This window comes from Lichenostomus cassidix, chromosome 1, assembly GCF_008360975.1.
Source record: "Lichenostomus cassidix isolate B80296 chromosome 1, HeHo_3.0, whole genome shotgun sequence".
Taxonomy (NCBI): domain Eukaryota; kingdom Metazoa; phylum Chordata; class Aves; order Passeriformes; family Meliphagidae; genus Lichenostomus; species Lichenostomus cassidix.
The window spans coordinates 41,037,920-41,061,146 of NC_139479.1; the positions used below are offsets into that span (position 1 = coordinate 41,037,920).

Consider the following 23,227-nt stretch of genomic DNA (forward strand, 5'->3'; position numbering starts at 1 on the left):
TACAAACTGTGCAACACTAAGAAAGAAGTGAAACTGTTAGCAGCTGTTCTTGTCCAACTGAGATGTCCTTTTCCAGTACCCACGACTTTGAAATCATGAGACACATAGCTACTATCTTTTTTTTTCTAATGCTTATTGAGATTTGAGGAATTTTTCTTACTTCTTTTGTCATCTCAGTTGTGTTCCAGTATGTGCTTATTTCTAGAAGGTGTACTAATATTGCCCCTCTATTTAGCAGATGAAAAACCACTAAATATTACAAGCGATTTGTAAAGGAATTTAAGTAGATAAATCCTTAGCAGTTAAGGATCAGAATTTTTTGAACAATGCCTATGGCCATCGCTCTTATCTATAATTTACCCAAGTTGTCTCAACATGTAATTGTGAAAGTGGCCATTAGAAAATAATGACTGGAAGTCTCTAAGAAATTAGGGAAGGAGGTTGTACATCAAATAATAGATAACTGATGGAGAAGTGAACTGTGGAATTTCACAATTTCCCTACAGAAGTCAAGTGCAAGAAAAGACAAGGACAAAATGTTCAGAGGTTTACTTGGGTGAGACTGAAGCTCTATTTACAGAGGAAAATAATAGCTTCTCCTATTTTTAGGAAACTAGGAAAATTACTTATCAGATGATCTGAATACAGAAAATCTAAATTTAGAAAACCACTTGAAAAGCGGCAGTCACAAGATATTTTGTGTAAAGCTTATTTTTTAAGCTCTTGATTCACTTCTGAATGATGTTTTAAAGAATTTTTTTAAAATACAAAATAAAATGTTTGAGCACTCACATATAAATATTAAAATGGTCTTAAATCCTGTTTTACCTGTCAGAGACATAATTAAATTCAAACAAACTGGGTGGAAATGAAAATTTATTTGACTTAAAATCATGCAAGCTGAGAAAATACTCCAGGATATGAGGATTTACATCCCATGAGATATTACTGAGCTGAAAAATCTGCCCTGCAAATTTTGTGGAAGAATATTTATCTTTCTCATCTGTTTTTAGAGTAATCCCACATTAAACAGAATTTGAGGTACAGAGTCCATCTGTTACTTTCCTAGCATTTCAAGGGCAACACTAAGGTGAAAAATCTCTGCAATAGCTTCTTCCATCCATCCACTCCCAAAAGATAGAAAGTTTTCTATTACACAGAAACAAGGAAGGAATCTCACAGCTTTTAAGCTTTCAAACCCCACCATCTCTTCTGGAACACAAACTTTAAGACGCTCCCTTAATAAAAAGTAGCTATTCTGCTTTCTTCCCAGAGAAAAAACCAAAACTGCCTCTCATTTAAAAGGGAGTGTGCTTATTTCTTCCAGCCTTGTGCTCCCTGTGAGGGAAAAAAAACTGCTGGAGAGAAGTAGGTTAAGTATTGCCCAGGTACAAATCATAAATAGAAAGGTAGGTCCTTGATAATCTGGAAATCAAACCCCCAGATAAGCAGAAGGAAAAACTCTGAGAGAAAGAGAATGGTCACAGCAGGAGATAATGATCAAATCGAGCACTTAGACGTTTTGTGGAGCAGTATCTGGATGAGAAAGTGATGTGAAGAATGGTCAAAGTCAGTCTTGCTTGCAACACCCACGAAGTTTGAAATGCAGACTATATACCTGAGAGCATTCTTGCTGATTGCCTGTGATTCACCGTGCCAGCAGAAAAAAAACCACTGGAGAAGAAAAGCAGTTCTCTCAAAGAGAGAGAAAGAGAGAGAGCAGCAAAACTGTTCTGATCATTCTCAAGTCCTCACAAGTACCTCTCCTTTACTGTCTACCGATGTGTGAATTGCTTCACTGACTTTAAAAGGGCAAGAATCAGAGTGGTGGAAAGGGCTGTGGGATGTCTTATTTGTGCAGTGTCAGCAACAACACACTCATGAGAAAGAAATAAATGCATACATAATATTGGCAGTTTTGGCTGATGATAAGTTATGCAATAATTCGAGGTGACAAGTGACAACAGATTGACCCAACTTGTTCCTGCTCCTTCCTGCTCTAAGAAACCTGGAGTCATGATGCAAAACACACTTTAAAGTTTATAGTTAGGTGGCCACTAAATAGTAATGTGATCACTATCTGAGTTAGTTGACAATAGTGATTTTCTAGAAACATCAAGTGAGTGTATGGAGATTCCTTACAGCTGTTTTCCCACCTAACTGATGAATTCTCTGGGCTGCATATTTGCAGGGTATGTACCCTTCCTACAAAAGGGTAGGAACTGGGTAGATTCGTACTAAAAGGAGGATATTCTTACTAGAGAAAGAAATAAGATTGTAGGAGTAATAAAGCAGGTAAGCCCAAGTTTGATGGCTTTGCCTACCATATTCCTATATTGAACATTTTTCAGGTAAGTTCAAATGGTAAAATTCCATTATTAGGCCTGGGCTATTAGGAAAAAAAGCTAATGAATATCCATAAAAAACAAACAAGGTTTTACAAGTTGCTCATGTTCTTGGTTCTTCTCCATGAAAATCAAAAGGCCAAATAAAGAGTGCTGAGTTTTGAAACAAAACATTTGCTCTGATTACTAGCAATAAGCCAGTCATACCATGTCAGAGACAGGATGGGTACAAAATACAGGCATCAATGCACTAAGGAATGCAAAGCCTGCTTTAAAGAGTGACTATTATCTGAAGACTGCAACCCAGTACAAAGCAAGATGTTAAGTTTCTGGGACACAACAGAATATAATATTATCCTTATTCTCCTTTTTAATTTCATTATGTGAATTAAGCACAAGATGGAGCAAAACAACAGGACTGCAAAACAAATTTTGTGTGGATCATATGCAAATACAGAGATCAAAAGGGAACATATTTAACCATTTTCTTGAGTTCTAAAGGGAAGAAGGATGTCAGCTCTTTAAAGTATCCCAGCAAGAATCTAGTCAGATACATTGCTGGGTTCCAATAATCAGCCACAAAGTCCTGGTAATATATTCAGTGTAGCACAGAAACAGAGTGATACTTTAAAAATAGTTCACAATCTATTTATACGATCCATAAATACCCACCACATTATATGCACCCAAGTCATGTGAGATAACCCTATAGCTCCATGTTAACATTTCCTTCTTTATGGTCTTTCAAATACTCTTGTTAGGTTTTCAGAGAGCTACTTGTAAATATAAGTACCATACATAAAATATTTAACAGATGCTCAAGTGCACCTTGGGATGATGTCTATGGTCTGGAATGACCTGTTTATGGGATGTGTGCCCACATTTCTGCTGAGTATTGCACTTGCAGTTTTTAGAACTGCATGGCTGAAAGTAAATCTTCATCTCATCATTTTATTTTCCTTTATTTTCCTTTTAATCCCTTCCTCATTACTCCTTACTTATAGAGACAAAATGTGAAAACAGAGGGATCCTCACTAGTGTCTGTGTGTCCTACTTCCAAGGCACTATAAGACAAATAGAGGGAGGTTAGTAAAACAGTAATAGTTAGGGGAATTAATGTTTCTAAGTAAGAAGAAAGATTCTTCTCAGTATTTTGTCTCAAAGTTGTACACTAAAGGAAAACATGGTACAAAGCTCTAGCACTAGATGACTACATGATATTAAGTCAAGTATATAATTTCCCAGAGAATTTTTGCAGGGTCATATTAAAACTAGTCCTGTGTAAAAGATTCAACTTTCTTCCTTCTTCACACTCAGATCCACATAAACATAAGAAAAACTCAACTCATGTATGTATAAAATAAATTAGATGCATTGTGTTGTTCCCCAATAGCAGAAGGATAAAATGCAGCTGCAAAATGCCTTTATGATGCCTAGTATTATAAAGTTATACTTTAGGTACTGTAATTTTTGGGAAATAATTCCAATGGAAAGTAAGGACCTTGTAGCATTGCTTTGAAAAAAAGCAAATACCAAATGAAAGACAATTTGTCAAGTTTAAGCTGGTTATTTGTTCATGTTTGCAGGAAGCAGATCAAACCTACCCTATTTAAATAAATCTGACAATCAGATTTACTTTTTCTTTTATTTGGGGGTAGACTGTATGCAAAATTTGCTATTAAATCTTCATTTAGCTGACCATGCGTTTTAGGTTGATGTACAAACCAGAAAAAATGTCTACAATCATACAAAAACATTTTAAATATCTTGTTCCTCATAAATTCTCAGTAGGTAAGATGTTATTCAGACTATTTTTACTTTACCTAAAACTGAACAAGCAAATGCATTTTGTGTAGGGCTGACAGGAATCTAAGCAGCAGCAGATCTGTAAATATGAAAATTAAAAGAAGATATTAAAGAGGTAAACAATATAGCCTAAGATTATTTTCTTTTTCTCAGACATTTTGCCAGAGTAATTTAAAACCCAGGAATCTAAGTTATCTCTATGAGCTACTGTAATTGTATTGATTTACAGTTCTTACTTTCTCTAGTGAAGAAATCACTCTTTTATGTGTCATCTTTTAGATCTGTCAACAGCCCTTGGAAGTGCTGATCCTATATCATCCTCAGTGGGCAGAAGTGCTCTGCAGTATGCACTGAAGCCCTTGTCCCACATGCACCATTCCCAGCTGTTGGCTAAGATCAAGTGCATCATCTTTTGTTGTCACTTTGTTATCTGACACATCCTCAGCTTAAAGATTTTATATTAAATGGATTTGGAAGGCATGGGAAGCAGTAATCGTTTCCTCCATCCACTCCATGCATCAAGCCAAAAGTGCAGTGCTTCCAGCTATTGTGGTCACATTGTGACTGCGTGTCAGGATGTGATATCTGCACATAAAACCACCCTGTGTGCTTTGCTCTTTTTTTAGGTGGACTCTGGATCTCTCATGGTTCCACAGATCTTCTGGTGATGCAGTCAGTGACCACAATACCACCACCCCACTGAGGGCCTGATGCAGCTATGCTCTCCATGGATAACTCCTGAAATCTCAGTCTGAGACACAAACCACAGAAAAGGCTTGTAATTGGGACTGCCTTCATCCCTGCTGGTGTAATTCCTCCCAATAGACGGTTACAGTCTTTCTTAAAAAAAAAAGAAAAAAAAAGAACAGCCCTGATTGTGCTGTGGACTGAACTGGTCCTAAATGCACCTCAGGAAAGGATTTTTGTATTTCTCCCTCAGCATGCCAAGTTCTCCTTTAAGAAAGAAATTTTACAGCTTGTAAAATAAGATGTAAGTCCTTGCCGGATGAAAAAAACCCCATTCATGTTGAACTTCAAAAGACCACACAGATTGGACTGAATGACAATTTGACCCACGTCTCTGAAAGATGACTGAATTTACATCTGGCTAAGTCAGAAAATCCAGTAAAAAGAAAATATATACCTATAATGCTACATAATGGCTACCTGGCAGTAAATTTGTATTTAAGCTATTCCATTGCCATTTGTCTTTATTTGATTAAGCCACCTGATTTATAAAACATGCTGGAATACAATTTATGTACAGCAATATAATCCAACTAGTGGTCTGGTTTCCAGAACCACAAGGATAAACATACTCAAACCGTAAAGGCACTCTCAGTGCCACATATCCATTTATAATGCCTGCAGAATGATGTCTCATCATTACCATCTCCGGTATGGATGAACTGTCAGCTACTCTACCACAACCTCTTTCCAAACCTTTTAAGAGTAAGGAAAGTCTCAGTCGTGTCCAAAACACAAAGGTATTTTACAAGATGGGAGAGATATGCAGCAATATTCACCTTGAGTGAAGAAGACAAGAGGAATACCACTGTGAAATCAGCACTACTGTAAAAAGACAGATTTGGCAAATAACATTGGAACAAAAATGTACAAAATAATGTTGCAGGAATATTCCCTTGTACAAGATGACTCCAAGAAGTGGGTTCCTACTATAATCAGCTCTTTACAACCCATATTCCTATATCTTGTTCTACCTACCAGACTCCTGACTGGCTATGGGGACACACAAAATGGTGAGATCAGTGGCATTGCTGTTGCTAGATATGGAACAAAAATAACTGCTGGGCACTTATTAGGATGACAAAAATATACAGAAATGAAGAAAAATAAATTACACAGGAAAATTCACTTAGCCAAGACTGAAATCCTGATGCACAGAAATCAGCCTCTCTTCTCACCCCTCTCTTTGACCCTACAGTTGTCAAGGGTGCTGAAAGACAAGCTGAACCAGAAGGAATTTCACTATAGCTGCATTTCTTCATTCAGAGGAAAAGTATTAACAAAATGCTTTACATATTATCACTCCAATTTAAATGCATATATTCCCTCTGTAGTAGTTGAAAATGTGAAAATTTTAACACTATTACTTATGGACATAGGTGCACCAGAGAGAAAAGAAATTTCTTCAATATTATGCGTTTTAATATAATGATCTTGCTATACTATCATTTAATGGCTAATCATATGCTACTGAATGAGCAAGGAAGCCTCTTATGCACTGCATTTTATTTGTTTATTTTTTGAATGGCTAAATACTTTGCAACAACTAGAGATGGTTATTAAAGGAAGCTATTACGTTTCTTTTCATCTAATAAGTTGATTTTTCTCTTTCTCTCTCTCATAGGAGAAGTTTTAAAATGAGAATAATGTTCCAAGGAGAAAAGTCCACAATGTGAGCTAAGTAAGAGTTGGATATCTTATTAAGAGTACAGTACAGGTTGCAGAGGCTGGGTTTGTTTCATTACATGTTTATTTTTTATGTTCTGTGAATGATATGGTTTTATTTTTTTTTATTTAAAAAGAATGTAAAAAGAAAGTGTACAGAACAAAAGCAGGGCTGTGGAGATGAAACTTTTGTAAATATGGAGGGATACAATGCTTTTCAAACAGTAACAATACAATGACAACCAGTCACATTTTCATGGCATCATTAGTTTGGAAAAAAATGTCTAAGATCATTGATTCCAACCATTAACATAGAGCCACTGCAATTATTTTTCTCAGTTGTTGGGTCTTCAAATCTGTGTAATTTGATGAAAAAGTGGGGCTTGGTCCACAAAGTAAATTAAACCTGAATCAGTGACAAGTTTTTATTAGTCACAAATTTGCCAAACAGATCTGATTCAGAATCAAGAGAATCAAATATATAATAGGGAAACAATGCAATTCTGACTGTTCAGTGAATGTTGCTGTTGTTTTATCGGTGCTTGAGTTTTCCCATATAGATTTCTATAGGAAAGCCCTTGCTGTTGTGTCTCAACTCCCAATAAACTACTTATTAGCTTTTTTGAGGTCTTAATTAAGTTACTTGTTTTAGTATGAACAGTAAGTTTAGTCTACTTCAAGAGACAGTAAAAGAAAGTATTGCAAACCACTCAAGAAGAAAAGGAAAACCATTCAAACACTGATTTTTTAAAAATTAAATCTAGAGAAATATTGGGTTCACAATCTTCAGAGGCCTCTTTACACTTAATTATTTGATCTCACAGGCTGTTCTGAATGGAAGACTTAAAACATGGAGGGAAATGACAGCACGTGAAATAGAATAAATGAAAATTTTGTGGAGTGCTTATACTCATTCCCTACTTATTTATGGGCACAAAGGAAAAGTGAAGATGGACCTGCAGACATCAAAATCAAGTGCAGTCTATTCTGGGAACCATTTATAGTGTAAGTAAAAGTGTAATTAAATAATGACTTCATTTCAGCAGGATCCCATGATAAGAATCAATAGTCAGGCCACTGATCTTGCATTAATTTGGCCTTACATTGTCACTAAATCTTGTCACAGCCACACTTTCATGACACCGTGAATTAACCTCGACTATAACCTTCCCTTTAAAATAGAAGCTTCTTTTTACCTTCCCCTCTCCAAAGGCTTCAATGGCTGCTTTCTGGGATTAATAATATTCAGCAGAATTCACATATACAAGACATGATCTTCCATTTTAAAATATGTAACAGATGTAGCAATCCTTGCCTAAAAATATCTTCCACATAGAACCATTAAATGAAACTTTTACATGTTTAACTTATCTGAGCCTTTGCTGAAAAACAATTTCCTTTTACTTTAAGCCTTGCATACTCCTTGGAAGTAAATACTGCATTTTTATGTCAGTTGTAAATCTGAAAAAGTGTTATTAAAAAACAACATACAGAGAAAACAAACTGAACATGACTAACAGGCCGTAATACTATTTTCAAACTTGTGGCCCTGCTGGTGATGTGCATTTTTTTTCATCTGCAAAGAACCTTCTGATCTTTTTCAGTGATCAGTCTCTGCAATACATTTTCCTTTTGCTTAGATTGCACTTGCTGCCTGAGACTTTCTGCTCCTGCAAATACAAAAGGCTTCCCAATCCTTACAACTCTTTACAGATTTACTAAAAAATGAAATGCTTCAGAAAATTTTGTGGATACTATTTTACAGCTTTTAAATCATATGAGTATGAACATAAAGCAGCACCCTGTTCAGATGACACAGTAGGATTTATGGTGAGACATCGTTTTCACTTCAGGGTTTGTTAGGAAATGTGAAGCTGCAATGAATCCTTACCATCCTGGAAATACAAAATGTGCTCTTTCAGTCTTGTCTAAAGATTTCATATTATGTAATTTCTTCTCTGGTGATATTTCATTAAGTTGTATAGAAAACTCATTGTCCTCCCTCCCTGAAAAAGTCAATACAATAACTGAATCTTTTAATAAAAAGAATCAGTTTCAGATTCTTTGCTTTCCTGGAGGATTAAAAGCACTCTGGCTTTTGAAGCTCAATGTGCCCTTGCTGCCTTCTTGGTCCAATATCCATGCAGAGCCTTATCCTGCATATAACAGCTCACCTTTAGCCTGGTGCCAGAGCTGGCCAATCTGTTCTCAGTAAGATACTGGATTATTTTCTGCCTTTGACTAAACAATGGCATAGCTAGCTGATTACCAAAAAGGTGCCTTAGGTTTCAGACTCAGCATTGTCCCAGAAGCTCAGCATTCAGACTGTGAAGATGATAGCAACAGAGCAGAGAGAAAGGGCAAATGAAGGCCTTGGTATTCATTTGCTTTTTTATGTTCCTGTATCTACGTGTTGTGAAACATGGAAGTGCAAAACCTGTTGATGTAATTTTTCACATCATAATTTCTATATCAAGGAGAAGAGCAGAGGGGGAAAATTACCTCCCTTAATCTGCTGATCTCCTGTCTGTGATGAGAAGTGACAGGACCTGAGGAAAGGGTATTAAACTCTACTAGGGGAGGTTTAGGTTGGATGTTAGGAAAAGGTTTTTCATTTGATTATTTTGATTCAGCCCAGAATTGTTTGGCTTTCTGGGCTGTGAATGCACATTGCTGGCTCATGTTGACCTTTTTATCCACAAACTCTCCAAGTCCTTCTCAGCAGGGCTGTTCTTGATCCATTCTCTGCACAGTCTGTATTTGTGCTTGGGATTGCCCCAACCCCGGGGGGAGGACCTTTAACTTGGCCATACTGAACTTCATGAAGTTCACACAGGCCCACTTCTCAAGCCTGTCCAGGTCCACTTGAATGGAACCCTTTCCTTCCAGCATGCTGACTGCACCACTCAGTCTGGTGTTTTAACACAACCTTCTAATTAGTAGTATTATAGTCCCTTTTAATTATATGTTTTGCTTTCCTGGATTCAAGATCACTCAGATACGAGAGGAAGCAACAGCTCAACCAGAAACTGATACCAAATACGCAACATTCTTCTTTTTATAGAAAATCACTGCCATACAAATCTGCACTTGTTTCTGTCTTAATCTTCATTCATATGGATTAATGTCTGGGTTTTTATGACCAAAGAAAAGGTTTATCCTTGTTACTTAACTGGACAATGGTTCTATAAAATTCAGTTTTAGAGGTTCAATAAAAGCATGATAGTGAGCAGTAAAGCTTAACCTACTCTACAGTATTATCTAACATCCATATAAAAACATAAGAAAGCTTTAGGAAGAGTTTGAGTTGACAAGTCAGCTTTACATGTGCTTTGTCCATTTTTTCATTGACAAACATCCAAGAAAAAAGGACAAGTTTCCAGCATTCTCAGTACTTAGCTGACATTCTCTTCTTGCAATAGACAAGACAGGGCAACTAAATAAAGCAAAACCAGATGATATTGACATAATGTTGATAAACTAGATTGCCTGCATTTTCATCTTCACAGCAGTTAGGGTATCCAGTAGCATCAAGAAGAATAAAGCAAGAACAAAATGGATTTATTGCTACTAAAGAGGCACCACAAGAGTATTCCAAAAGGTGCATTGAATCTCATTTTCTTTTAGGTTTTGATGTTATTATATGGTAGAGAAGATACAGACATGGCTGTCTACTTGTACACAGGACTGCACTAAGACTTAAAGAAAAAAAAATTACATGTTCCATCCTGGCAAACTAACTACCTCTTTTGTTCTGTGAGCTAATGAGACAAAGCTAATATCTGCTTGTCCTTCATCCCATAATACACTTATTATAAAACCACTATTCAAATTACAGTCACATCTTATTAGACAACAGATGGTCTTATCTAAATTGGTTGGTTAATTCAGGTTCATGATTTTGTATTAATAAAGTCACAGCAATGAATCAAGCCCTCATAGAACTCTTCATGAAGTCATCCATGTGTTGCAGCCAATGGCTGCTATTCAGCAAGAAGGAACAAACTTGAGGAAAGGCCACTTGTACTAAATGTGTTACTCCAGTTCCTTATGAATCCTCATTATTGTGCCCTTTAAGTGCATTTCTTCTAGCACTGATAGGTGCCAGAGTTACTTCCCCATTGTTATGTATACACTAACTCCATGGAAAGTAAAAGAAGATAATTATAATAGGAAAATCTGTGAAACTGACATGATGTTTGGCTTTCAATTTATAGAGAAGATTTATGGTCACAATATATATTTCATGTCAAACAAGATTTTTGAAATATACAATAATTCTTCTGCTATAAATTTTCAGTTAACAAAATATTTTTAAAAAGATGAACAACAGAAACCTGACTACAAGAACTTTGTGATTGTCACATGTGGAAGTTTAAATTCTGTTTTTGCCACATGCTTTTATTTTTTATCTAAGCATTTCTGTGAAGTTGAGCACAGTAACTTATGCTTCAAAAAATCCATTTTAAAATTCACATTCTTATCTCCATTACCTTTATTCTGAATATACAAAACTGAACTGCTCACTGAAGACAATATAGTGCAAATCTGCCCCTTTTCAGGAAACACTAAGGAAGGGTTTAATTTCCAGTGCCTCATAAACTCTACTTCCTGCAACTCACTTTTGCTTGTGGCCTGAAGATCAGGCTCTGAAATAGTTGTATTGGCCTCTTCACAGGACTTACATAGCTCTGAGAGCTAGAGCCCTCCTGCAAGCTGATGTGCAGTTTCCAATGCCTGGGAGCTATCTAAGGACAGCTTTCCCTCTGAAGCACATGCAGTACCTGTATAAGCAGGCTAACCCATCACAACAGCAGATTTTAAAAAGCTGCAAGCCCATGACAGAAAACCTAAGGCAAACCCTGCCAGAAACTGCAATGCCCCAAATGCACTGCTGGCTCACTTTGTATGCAGCAGCCACTGCCTGGTTTATGGCATGAATTTGATGGCTGCGCTCAAACAAGATTAGCAGTAAGCTGGGACTTTTCACACCTGAAGCAAAGAAAAATGAGGCTAGTTCTTAATAGACGTCAGTATTTTATTTGTGCTTGGGGAAATCCCAGCCAATGAACCAGTTGTGCTCAGAACAATCTGCCCTGATTGTGGTCTCACTGTGGAGTTGTCAGCAGTTTTCTCTGCTGTCTATGGAATACTGTTTTGAGAGAGACCTTTCCCTAGGATTGGACAACCTATTGCTGAAAGCTTGAGGTTGAACATACACAGAAGTTAATGGCAAGAGTGGTGATGCAACAGTCTTCACTGGGTCTGGAAAATAAGAGATATGACTGAAATCACAAACCTTCAACATCCAGTAATGTTTCTTGATTCAGAGATAATTAACCTGGAAGTGGTTGGAAAAATAACTGAGAAATCCTAAGAGAAGAATTAGAAAAACACCTAATAGTTGATCCACCCAGATCTTCTGAGGATTAGAAGTATTAGATTCCCAAGTGACAACACCTTCTAAACTAACAGCTGTGCTATACACACACCTCATGAGCATCCTGTGTAGAACAGAAACAGTTGTAAGGAAAGAGGACACAGGTTTTGAAAGAGAATTGCAATCCTGATGGTAACACTTGCATGCTACAGGTGCAACAGGAAGTCCTCATACTCACAGAAGATGAAAACCACCAGAAACAACAGTTTCTAAGAACAAAATCCTGACCCAAGTGAATTTGAGAGGAAGACATCGCCTGGCCTCAAGGGCCAGGCTGCCAGGACCGTTTGGAAACTCACCTAACCTGCTAAAAAAGAGCTCTGAAGTTAATAGTTTAAAGCAGAAGTCCCTCCCAAGTGGGAATAGATCCCGAGTATTAAACAAAGCAGTGCTGTTATTTCTTAAACTCATGAAGATGCACATTCTAACCACCTACACCACTCCCACCTTTTTTTTTTCTTGGTGTAGGTTACTGGTTTTCATTGACATAATGATTTATTTGCATTAGATTTCAGAAGTGAAGATGTCATGTGCATGAAAGGAAAAGGAATTTTGAACTCACATGCTACAATTTTTCATTTACATTAGACAATGCATATGACACCTCATAAAGAAGATAAAAAGGCACATCTCTTTGTTGAAGTGAAATACACTTACATTTCAAAGAAGAGAAAAGGGATTTGCAAATTCGATGCTTTGTCTGGAGGGTGCTACTGTATATATTTAGTTGATTTCATTTAACAGGCCCAATTTTTTTAGTTCTCTGGCATGATAACCATTCCCCTCCAGTGTTATTTAATTTAAATTTTATTTTCTTTATACTTGATGCCAAGTTTTGTGCTTTTTTGATTATCATGTGTAAATGATGAGCACAAGGTGGGTGTTAAGAGGAACAGATGATAAATTACAAGCTATCCATAAGACTGCAGCTCCTAATTCATGTGAAAAATTGAGGTAGATATTGGGACTAAGGTTTAAAAAAACAACCAACAAATAACTAAGAACCTCTAACAAAGTTTTACTAATTTCAAAATGACCAGGCATCTAACAAATCCTATTAAGCTGCATGGAACAGACTGCTTACACTTTCTGAAATCTAGGAAGTTAAACTTTGGAATCCAAATAGGTGGTTAAGACCATCAGTCTCCTATAATAAAAAAATAAAAACCAGCCAACCAACCAACCAAAAAACCCCATCATTTTCCAGTAAGTAATTTTTTCCATTGAAAAAGAAATTGTCTGTTTTACAGAATTCAAAATAGAGCTATCATTTAAAGGTGCAAGGAAATCAAAACAAAGAATGATACATAGAAATTCCCCTGGACAACTGAGACAACATTCAATAGAAGTATCACATAAACTTAGAGAAAGACTACTTTAGTTTAAATTATTCTCTGCTGTTTAATCCTGTAAGTGTACAGTGTCCAAGGCAATAGGAAAATGCAACCTTAACAGAATCAATGGCCTTGAAAGCTTTTATGCTTTTAGAGTGCAATGAGCTGTAATATAAAAAAAACTACTATAATGCATAGAGGTAAAATGTTTTTGAGAGTGATACAACCATTTATGATGCCACAAATTTCCTAAAATTCTCCTGAAAAATGAGAGAAATAAAGCAGTAGAAGAAGTGATTGCATATATAGGGGGTAAGTGATCAATGACAGTAGTATGGTAATGCCACAAGAAGGAAAAAAATAGTTTTCAGAGACGTGAAACTGTTCCAGAGTTGTAGGGGTGAGTAGTATGGCTGCAGTGTGTGCAGCCTTATGGAGTTGGTGGGGTTTGTCCAGAACCTCTTTCATCTCTTTTTGTCCAAATTAATTTCATCCCTCTCACCCACCCAAGTCCCCGAAACCAAGAGGATCTCCTGTGAAAAGCCCTCCCCAAATCCAGCAGAACCAAAACTTCGAAATGCTCTTTTTGACTACTCTTTCCTTGCTGTTTCCACACACCTGGCACACACATAAGAAGCTTTTGGGGTGGGGCATAGGGAGGTTAGTGCTCCTTATGTTTCAAGGTGGCAGTAAGGCCCCTTAGGCGCCAGAAAATGATCTAGGGAGCAAATAAACATGGAGAACTTGCCCTAATCTACAAACATTTTCAGAACTATTTTCAAACAGCTAAAAGAAGAGTATAAAAACCATTGTCCTGAGCACAAAGAAATTAAACCTACATGACAAAATTATTGCAAATAGCGTTCTTCGCATTTTGAATCCATATTGTGATGCTACCATATCTCCTACCAAGCTGGTTTTATCTGTGTTTACCTTGTATCTTCGCTTTTGTTACTTTTTTTTCCAACCCTTTTTTGAGTTTCCTCATTCCTGCCAATACCTCATGCAAATAAGCCACTTAATCAACTTTCTTAACTTCAAAGAATTCAATTTTTTAATAAGTATTTCTCTTATATTTGAGCAGTTTTCATAAACTGCAATTTCATTTTTTAATTCAGTACTGGAAGTATCTATGATAACACACACAGCATACACTCTGATGTTATTAATAGTTTGAGGACAAAAGCAAGATTGTTGATCTATAACATCACTTTTTTCCCAGTGTCGTTACGAGGCTATTGGCTGAAAGGCAATTAATCTTCAAATACATGCATATAACTTTACACATGTCACATCCTAGTCAAAATAATATTGAAACATGAAATGAAAAGCTTCTGCCATCATTTTTTGTCTTCTACCCTTAAGTCCTATATTTCATTATTCTTCCTCTAAAAGTGAAGATTTAAAATAAAAGATAAAGTAATTAATGAAATTAGAAATATTATAATAATTAAAAATAAGGTAGCTGTGGCTAGCACAGGTCTTTCCCATGAGAATTCCTTTCGTGTTTTATAAATAAAGATAAGGTTTGGATGCTATTGAAAACAGTGTCCCAGGATCTGGACGGTGCAGGCCTGGCCAATCAGGCCTAGGGGGAAGTTTCTGACTGACCAATCTGGGTGACCTTTGAAAACTCTATATATATGATGAAATCAAAACAATAAAGGTCTTTTCCTTCTTGCCACTGAGAACTGGGTCTTTTCTCTGCTAGCGGCTCAACAGCGACAGGTAACAATGTGAAAACAATGTGGAATGAACTCTCTCTTTCCCTTTCTTATGAGTTACAACAGACTGGTATGTCTTAGTTGATGCTCCTCCTTAACAAAAGAGTTTGACAAAATTCCCTAAACCCTGATTAATTAAAAGGCTTACAAAGTGACCAACTTACTTTTTTCCTCATTCTTGTTTGATTTACAAGAAAACACCAAAATCATCCTACAAGCAGCCCTGTTATCTTGGGCTTGTGTAAGAAAATAAATACTATCTCATTTTCAGTCTCCAGTGGGAAGGCAGACTAAAAATGGCCATATTATGGCCCTGGTCCTGCAGAGCATTTTCTCCATGCAGACATCACTGCAGGACCCTGGCTTGTACTCACACCATCTGAGGGCTGCTTAGTAGCCAGTGGGAGACAAACAGACAAGTCAGTGAGCTCTGTTCATCACAACACCATTGTGTTTTGCATTTTGTGGTGTTCTAGCTGGCAAACTAACCTGAAAAGTTCTGTTGTGGATGCTGAATCTGTCTGTTACCCATGCCAATCTCCAGAAAACAAAAAAAAAAAACAAACCCCAAACTGATAGATATAAAACCTTTCATTTCTGCCTTCATTCTTTGGCTAAACAGAGTATTTACTTCACTCTGATATTAAGATGCCACTATTCATAACTACGCAGTTCTCTAAATACTTATAAAAGCTTCGTTAAAATTGCATTGGTTGATCTTAGCCAAAAATGGAAACAAACACAAGGCATATTCCATTCCCAGGGAAGAGCTATGTTGCGCTGCAAAGAAAATATAGCTGACACTAAGTAATTCTGAAGGGTTTTGCCTTTCTGTCCAGAAGACAGACTGATGAGCTCTCTTCCACAGTGGGAATGTAAGTCTGAATTGCACTGCATGAAATTACACTTGCCTAAGCTTATCGGAGAAACCACCTGAAAATGACTTACAACTCAATTTGTTGGGATAAAATAGCAAAGAATTCTGGGATGGTGAAATGAATCTTTCCTGCTTTGAAGCTTCTGGATAGTTTTTTTGTACAATAACCATAAAATAGAAAAAAAGAAACTACAGATCAACCTTCTCTGTAGAGATTTACAGATAGATGGTTATTTACAGATAGATGGTTATTTATGGATAGATGGTTGTTTTCTACTATTTCCAAATTATAAATTACTCAGTATATATTGAGGATATTTTATTGGAAATATATTTTTTTCAAGAAAATACTAAAGCTAAAGACCAAAAAACCTTTGGCCATCTCACCCACGTTCTTGAGAATCTAGATTTTTCTTAGTGCAAATCCACTTCATGACTCTGCTGCAAGAAGAAGTTAATTCTCCACCATGTTTGAAAGGTTAGTACAAAGCTAAAAAGGACATTTTCGACAATGTGTGAAACAAAGTTTCCTTTACTGAGTTATGTTTTTTTACCTGTTTTTTATACCCTTTTGACAATTACTAAATAACTCATATTTCTGCTTGAAATTTAGCTCTTCACATTAGACATTTCTGTCTAACATAGCTAGTAAATTCATGTTCATTTAGCTTGTTCTTTTTTCTCATATAAAATATTATTTTATATGATTTTATTGTTCATGAAATAACTTTAATTTCAACATTTTTGCCTGGGAATTTAATTTATTTGTTTGTGTGATTTCTCATTTTCCTTATGAACCCTTAAAAAAGGAATTTTTGACTATGTTTTCAATCTCTTTCTATTCTGTCTAATTATTTCTCAGCCTTTCTCTGAGGCTAAGACACCTACACTTTTCATTAAGTGCTAACTTAATCTCTGAGATACTTTTGTAATAGAACTGACTTGTTTATCATAATAGTGTCTTCTGTTCCGTTCCTTCTTCCCCTCCAATCTATAAACTGAGCACAAATAAGATGTTTATGAGCTTTTCATCTTCAAAAATGTATTGGTCTTGTACGTTTTCAGTGTCATTCAGTGACCAGAGTCCCCATTCAAAACAGACTCAGTCCGCTGTGTTTCTCTCTGCTTATTTGCAACATAAAATACTTATCTGAAGCATGAATGATTTTACCTGAATTTGTTCCTCCTTTTTCCTGTGCTCATTCAGGAGAGCACAACATTATAATGGTGGTTTTCAGGTCCCTTGAACTTTTAATGGCCAATTATATATAGTTCCTCCTACCAAAATTTATTGGAAGCCTCATTTTAGGAGCTCAGAGATGAGGAGGTTTCCAGAATGATCCCTATATGCAAATTCCTCCTTGCCTTCTACAAAGAAAGAAGGGAAGTAAATTTCATTGTTTTTTCAGGTAGACTTCAGCATTCTGGGACATTTTTTCTTTGCTGTCATTTTAAGGGTGTTTGTGTGCATTTTGTTTGCAGACAAAACCCCCTCACTGAGTTTTACTCACTAACTATGAAGAAAAAAGAGAAAAAGTGAATCCCCAAAGAATTTGGATATTTCCGAGACACAGGCTGTTGGACTACAGGCCAGTGGATCGTATCACTGTTGTCACTAATGCCCTCAGCTTAGGCAAAAAGAATCCAAACTGCTAGTTTCAGGTAAGTAATTCCTTTGTTCACTTTCACCAAGTTTAGTGACAATGATGAAAATATGAAAGGCCATATCCACTATACCAAGGCTGTGGTGACAACTCTGGATTATTGGAAAATGTCTTCCTGGTGTTGCCCAGGTAAGCCACAGGTACCTTATATACATATACAGGGGGAAATAGCTCTGAGATGTCTCAATGGCATGTCATGTAGAATAATAGATAATAATTATAATCACCACCTTTTCCACAAGAAAGAAATCAGTGTTTTTATGTCAGTCTCTATTTCCTTCTTATTTAACCTTATTGTTAATATGAATTAATATTAATATTGAATAGAACATTAGCAATATAATTAAGATAATTGTTTTAGCCATGGAAGTCTTTGTCCAGTTTACTCAAACTGATACATCTGTAAAAGTTTAAATAAGAAACAGAAGCAAAAATAATCAGCTGTTGCCCTCTGCAAAATGAAGTGTATACATTCGGATTTTAAAATGTTTCTTCCCTACAGTACAAAGATACAAATGGCAAAGTCAGATTGAATTGGAGAAAGAAAAAGCTTTTTTACAAAAAAACCTCCAAACCAAACCCTAACTGAACCAAGCTAAATAGCAAATACTTAAAACTGAAGGGAAAAAAGGGGAGCTTTATTTTTATCAAATATTAGCACATGTTGCACCAGCTAGTGCTTTCTTTTTGTGACACTGAAACCAAGACCTTTTGCCGGAACGCGCAACGCTTTTGCAGGCTGGTACATCATCACCGCCCCATCTGAATGCTTCCCTGATACAAACATGACCTTGTGCTCCAAAGCTGCCATCTCCTGAAAGCAAGGCAGTCACTGCTTCCTTAAGGAACATCATGGGCTGTGAAAATCAACTCAGACGTAAAAAATGTGTGTATACTTTTCATTGCTCTAAACTGGCGTGTGTTCTGCCACCTGAAATGTGACTTGCTGGGTTATCACCGGAGAAGGGAACATGCATGTTGTTGTTTGGCAAAGCAAATGAGGCGGGCAGAAAAAAATAGCAAAGCAGCTATGCATGACAGTATCACCTGCTTTTTGTTCTAATCTTAGTAGAACTGCCAATTAAAACAATGCAAAGTAATGTTTAGATGTTAATACTAATTAGTGGCAGAAGAACTGAAAAGTAACCTCTTGTTGTAAAGGTCATTGTTATTGATGTTTTGTCCTCTTCTTCCAAGGGTCAGAAGCTTCTTGACAGTAGTGCAGCATGGAGAATATTACATGCTGTTTTTAAGGAAACCATTTCTCATCCTATTTTTGCTATTTTAACCAGAGAAGCACTAAAATTCACTACTACACTGCTTCTGAAAGGTTCAGCTACGTTTACTTAGTAAGAGGAACTTTGATTCTGTAGGACCTCAACTTTGGTCATGCTTTATGACCTTAAGAATGACTTTTAGAAAATTTGCTTCCTTATTGAAATCATGGTTGCCCCTCCAAAACAGAATCAGATTATAAGAAATGTTAAGCAATATTAAACTCAGTACACTTAAGGGCAAATTTTTATAAATAAATTCTATGAACACCTTGAAAGGAAAAAAAAATCTAATAGTTTCTAATTCATTTACTTCTACATTGTACAACCATTTCTATGCTTATTTTGTCTTTGAAAAATCTAACTCACCTTTCAGACCATTCAAAATCAGAATGAAATCATATCAAATTTCTATTGATCAAACCAAATGAATTATCAGCTTACACAACTTTGACTGCAAGGCTGCTAGGGAAAGGAGTAAAAAGAATGAATCTCTATACTTAATTGAGTTTAGATGACAATGAAGAAAAAGCTGAATAGGCTTCAATCAGGAGGAGTAATCCAAAGAGGGCCACCTGATGGTTACATTTAATATGCTAATGCTATTATAGAACATGAAATTTTCTATTCTTCCCATAAAGGTCTTTTTAACAGTAATTAAATGTTAAGATGTTCAGCCCCATAAAGAAAAGAGATATAGTGAATTTATTATCACTAGAATCAGTGGAAGAGTTTTTTAATTAGTATTTGAATAGCAAAAGATTGAATTCTCATTACTCAGGGACAACAAAGCTGATCAGGTCTCTGTTAAATTACATGCAATCATACCTTCTTCATTAGAATTGAAAACTTCAATATAAACCACTGTTTTTGCTACGCAACAGATGACAGGAGTTGATACTAACAGCCTTCCTACCCTCAGCATGTTTTACACCCAAGAACAGTGAGTGGTCTGTGCTACTACCTATGGAGATCTGTGCCTCAGCCCCTAGTGCAGGCCATCAGACACTCTCTTGAGTGGGAGATCACCTGGAATTATGTGAGCAGTAGGTCTCAAATGTTGAGAAAGCACTTCCTGAGTAGCCAAAGTGTGACCCAGTGCAGAGTGTGCACTGCCACGGCAGGTTGGTCTGCATGAGATACAAGGCATGACTCTCCTCAGTGTTATAACCTTGGCTCTTCTTCTCCAACTCTGACAGTTCATGGTTTTCAGTCCTGGAGGTCCCTGGCATTCTGTCAAAATGACAGGCATTGCATTCATGCAAACAGTTCTCTAGTTGTACAAAGAATATTTCGATAACCTCTTACAAGTATTTACTTTTTTTTTTGTAATAGTTGAAGGAAATTCTTTACCAAGAGCAAGCACTGGAATTACACAGCATGGTTTCCAATAAAGAATAATTGGATTCAGTCCATAAAACTAATTAAGATTGCCACAGCCTCTTTGGGATCCTAATGCTGGTTTTAATACTTGCTCATAGGATTTCACAAAACATTCATTTGCAATGACATTTATTTGCATTGATAAATGCATATCAGCTAATTTAAACACAGAAAGAAAAATGAGGTTCACTTATTACTTAAACTAGGTAGAAACTTAAAAGCAAATTCATTCAGTTTAATATTTAATGAAGTCCTAAATCAAAACTGATGGGATGAGAATATAACTAGGAATAATAACCCATAAAATGTGTCAAAGATTGTTGTTCCTTAAAGTCTCAGGCCCAGTTCCATAGCATCTACCATTGTACAGAAGTACTTGGCAAATATTTGAAGTGAAACTCCAAGAAATTACGAAGTGTTAGATAAATACTGTAAATCTTCGAGTTTGTTGTGTATCAGCTCAAAAGCTCAAAATTTCAAATACTGGTGATAGCAGACAATTTCATTAAATAATGGATACTGATGCACAGTTTCAAATGTCAAAAGGAGAAGGATGTGTAATGAGAAAACTGCTGAACAGTAACTGTATTTCTTTATGAGTAAACTTCACCCTTCTAACTCTTGGCCACAGTGACACGGAGTTTCTATTTTGTGCAGATGGACAACAGGAAACTTTAGTCCACAGTTAAAAATATGTCTATAGCTTGCTTCCTCAGGCATTTGCAACTTCCAACATGGTAATAAAGTGGTTGTACTTGGGAACAGAGAAAAATGAGAGTACACTGGTAAAGTTCTTGTGAATCAGTAGATAAATTTAATATAACTCACATCTTCTAATCAAATATGAACCACTGTGTGACTGCCATCAAAATACAATTTCTTCACCTGACTTCTGATCAATAATGATAATCAAGATCTAATGAAACACAAATGCCAGTGAATGCCATTGATCTACTTCTAAAATTATCTTAAATACCCTGTAACTTTACAAAGAACAATGAAATATCATTTGTGCAATGAGAGGAGAGAAACCCTTCTTCCCCTTCCTTCCCACTGCATCTTTCAACACTTAAACCTTGACCAAAAACTATGGTTGCTGTAGCTACTGCACAGCTTGCAACTAGTAAAAGGAGATAAAATGTTTGTCAAGTTTTTACAGCGTATGTTCTTTCCATTCCTGTAACAATTTCTGTATTCAATTTTTTCATGTTTGCCAGACTCTAATGTCCTATGCCTGCAGTTATGCCAGCTTTCAGTGCCACCTCTGCTAGATAAGGAGGGACTTGGCTAAACTTGAAAGAAAGAAAGTGCATTATGTCATAGGCTGATGTTTTCAAAGAGAAACAGCTGAAGAGCAGTTGAACATACCAGGTTTCCTGTAATTATTTCAATCAATTTTTTATTTCAGATATATTCGATATTTCAATATTGTATTGGTAGAAAATTGATGGCAAAGGATTAAGAAACACTAAACCAGTACTTTTAGGTTAGCTGACTAGGAATTATGGAGCAAGGTGTGAAAGATGAACTCCTTTTAGAGTTGGAATTAAAATATGACCATTTATAATACAATTTAATAATGATTAATAATAAAAAGCCCAGAGACACTGAAATGTCTCTTAACTTCAAATCCTTCTTGTTTACCTTCACCAAGTATTTTGTACTAGTCCAATCTATGGGAAACTGAAATAATTTCAATCACCTTCAGTTTTATTATTTCCATCACTGTAGAACTTGTTCTGGAAAAAAATTACAAAAATGGGGTTGTGTAAAAATTTTGGGCAGAGCCTTACAAGAGTTACTTCAAGAATCTCTAAGCAGAATATATGGAAACAAAAGATTAATTCATCTTCTTCTTCATGAAGAAGAAAATCTTGCATGTGCCCTATGGGGAGAAATGCTCACTCTTTATGGAAAACCCAAGCAAAATAATTATTTTCTAATAGCAAGGAGCCTGATTAAGAAAGTAGTACAAATTAGATTTGCCAGTTTCTGGAAATGTTAAAGTCTCCATGTACAGCAAACATGGCAAACTTTGCAAAGTTAGTTGAGGGTGAATCTTATGCCATTTGACACAACCAGTCACCCTGACTGAAAGGTTTGCTGTCAAAATGCTGCTGATGAGGTGGATGATGGGAAGGCCAGCAAGTTATTACTTATGTCTTAGCTTTCAAGCCTGGAAGGAAACATACACATGTACAATTTATACAAAACACGATAATTTAGAAACTGCTAAACTTGTTTTAAAAGAAATATTTTCTTCTGGCTCAACTCACATATTTGCCAACATGAAGAACTAGCATTCCTGTTTGCTTCTGAATCCAGTATTTTGACTGTGCTCCAGCTCCAATACTAACACAACATTCTTTAAAGTGAATATGAATGGAGCTAGAGGAGCAGGAGAACTACAATTTCCCTTTTTAAGTGAATCCAGGATGCCATATATCTTGGAACCATACTGACTTCATTCTGTCTTATGCCTCTGATCTTAGACCAAACTGATCCACACCACAGGAAATACCTGGTATACAGCTGATTCCCTTACTGACAGCAAAAAAATAACACCTGTCTTTTTTATTTCATAATTTGCTTCACCATCTCCAAGCCAATGAATGAGGCAGTAATTCCTCTTCCCCTTCCATTTTTAATATTAAGTTTAAATAACAAAATTCTGACACACATTCTACCCACAAAAATTTGACCTGTGATTATAACTCATCAGGTACTCAAAAGTACTATGTCAGTCTCCACAAACAGTCATGCTTACAACCTCACTATTTAATAAAAAAATTCAAGTCACATTTCCTTTTCTTTTTTTTTTCCTCCCCAAAACCCAGGAAATAGGAAATGCAAAAGAAAACTTCAGTCAGAATGATCAACATTTTGATATCCTTAGAAAACCCAACTGATGTTTGAAAATAAATTTAAAAAACCCTGAAGCTACTGTAGTCAATAACTCAAAATTTGT

General features: G+C 36.1%; 1 protein-coding gene and 1 non-coding gene across 2 annotated transcripts in view; one reads left to right on the forward strand and one right to left on the reverse strand.

Moving 5' to 3' along the window:
- Positions 1–23,227, reverse strand: part of GPC6 (glypican 6) — a 732,033-nt gene that overhangs the window by 215,034 nt on the left and 493,772 nt on the right. The window lies entirely within an intron of this gene.
- LOC146444595 (U2 spliceosomal RNA) lies at positions 4,523–4,711 on the forward strand. The gene has a single exon (XR_014855871.1). It is a non-coding gene; the product is annotated as a U2 spliceosomal RNA (small nuclear RNA).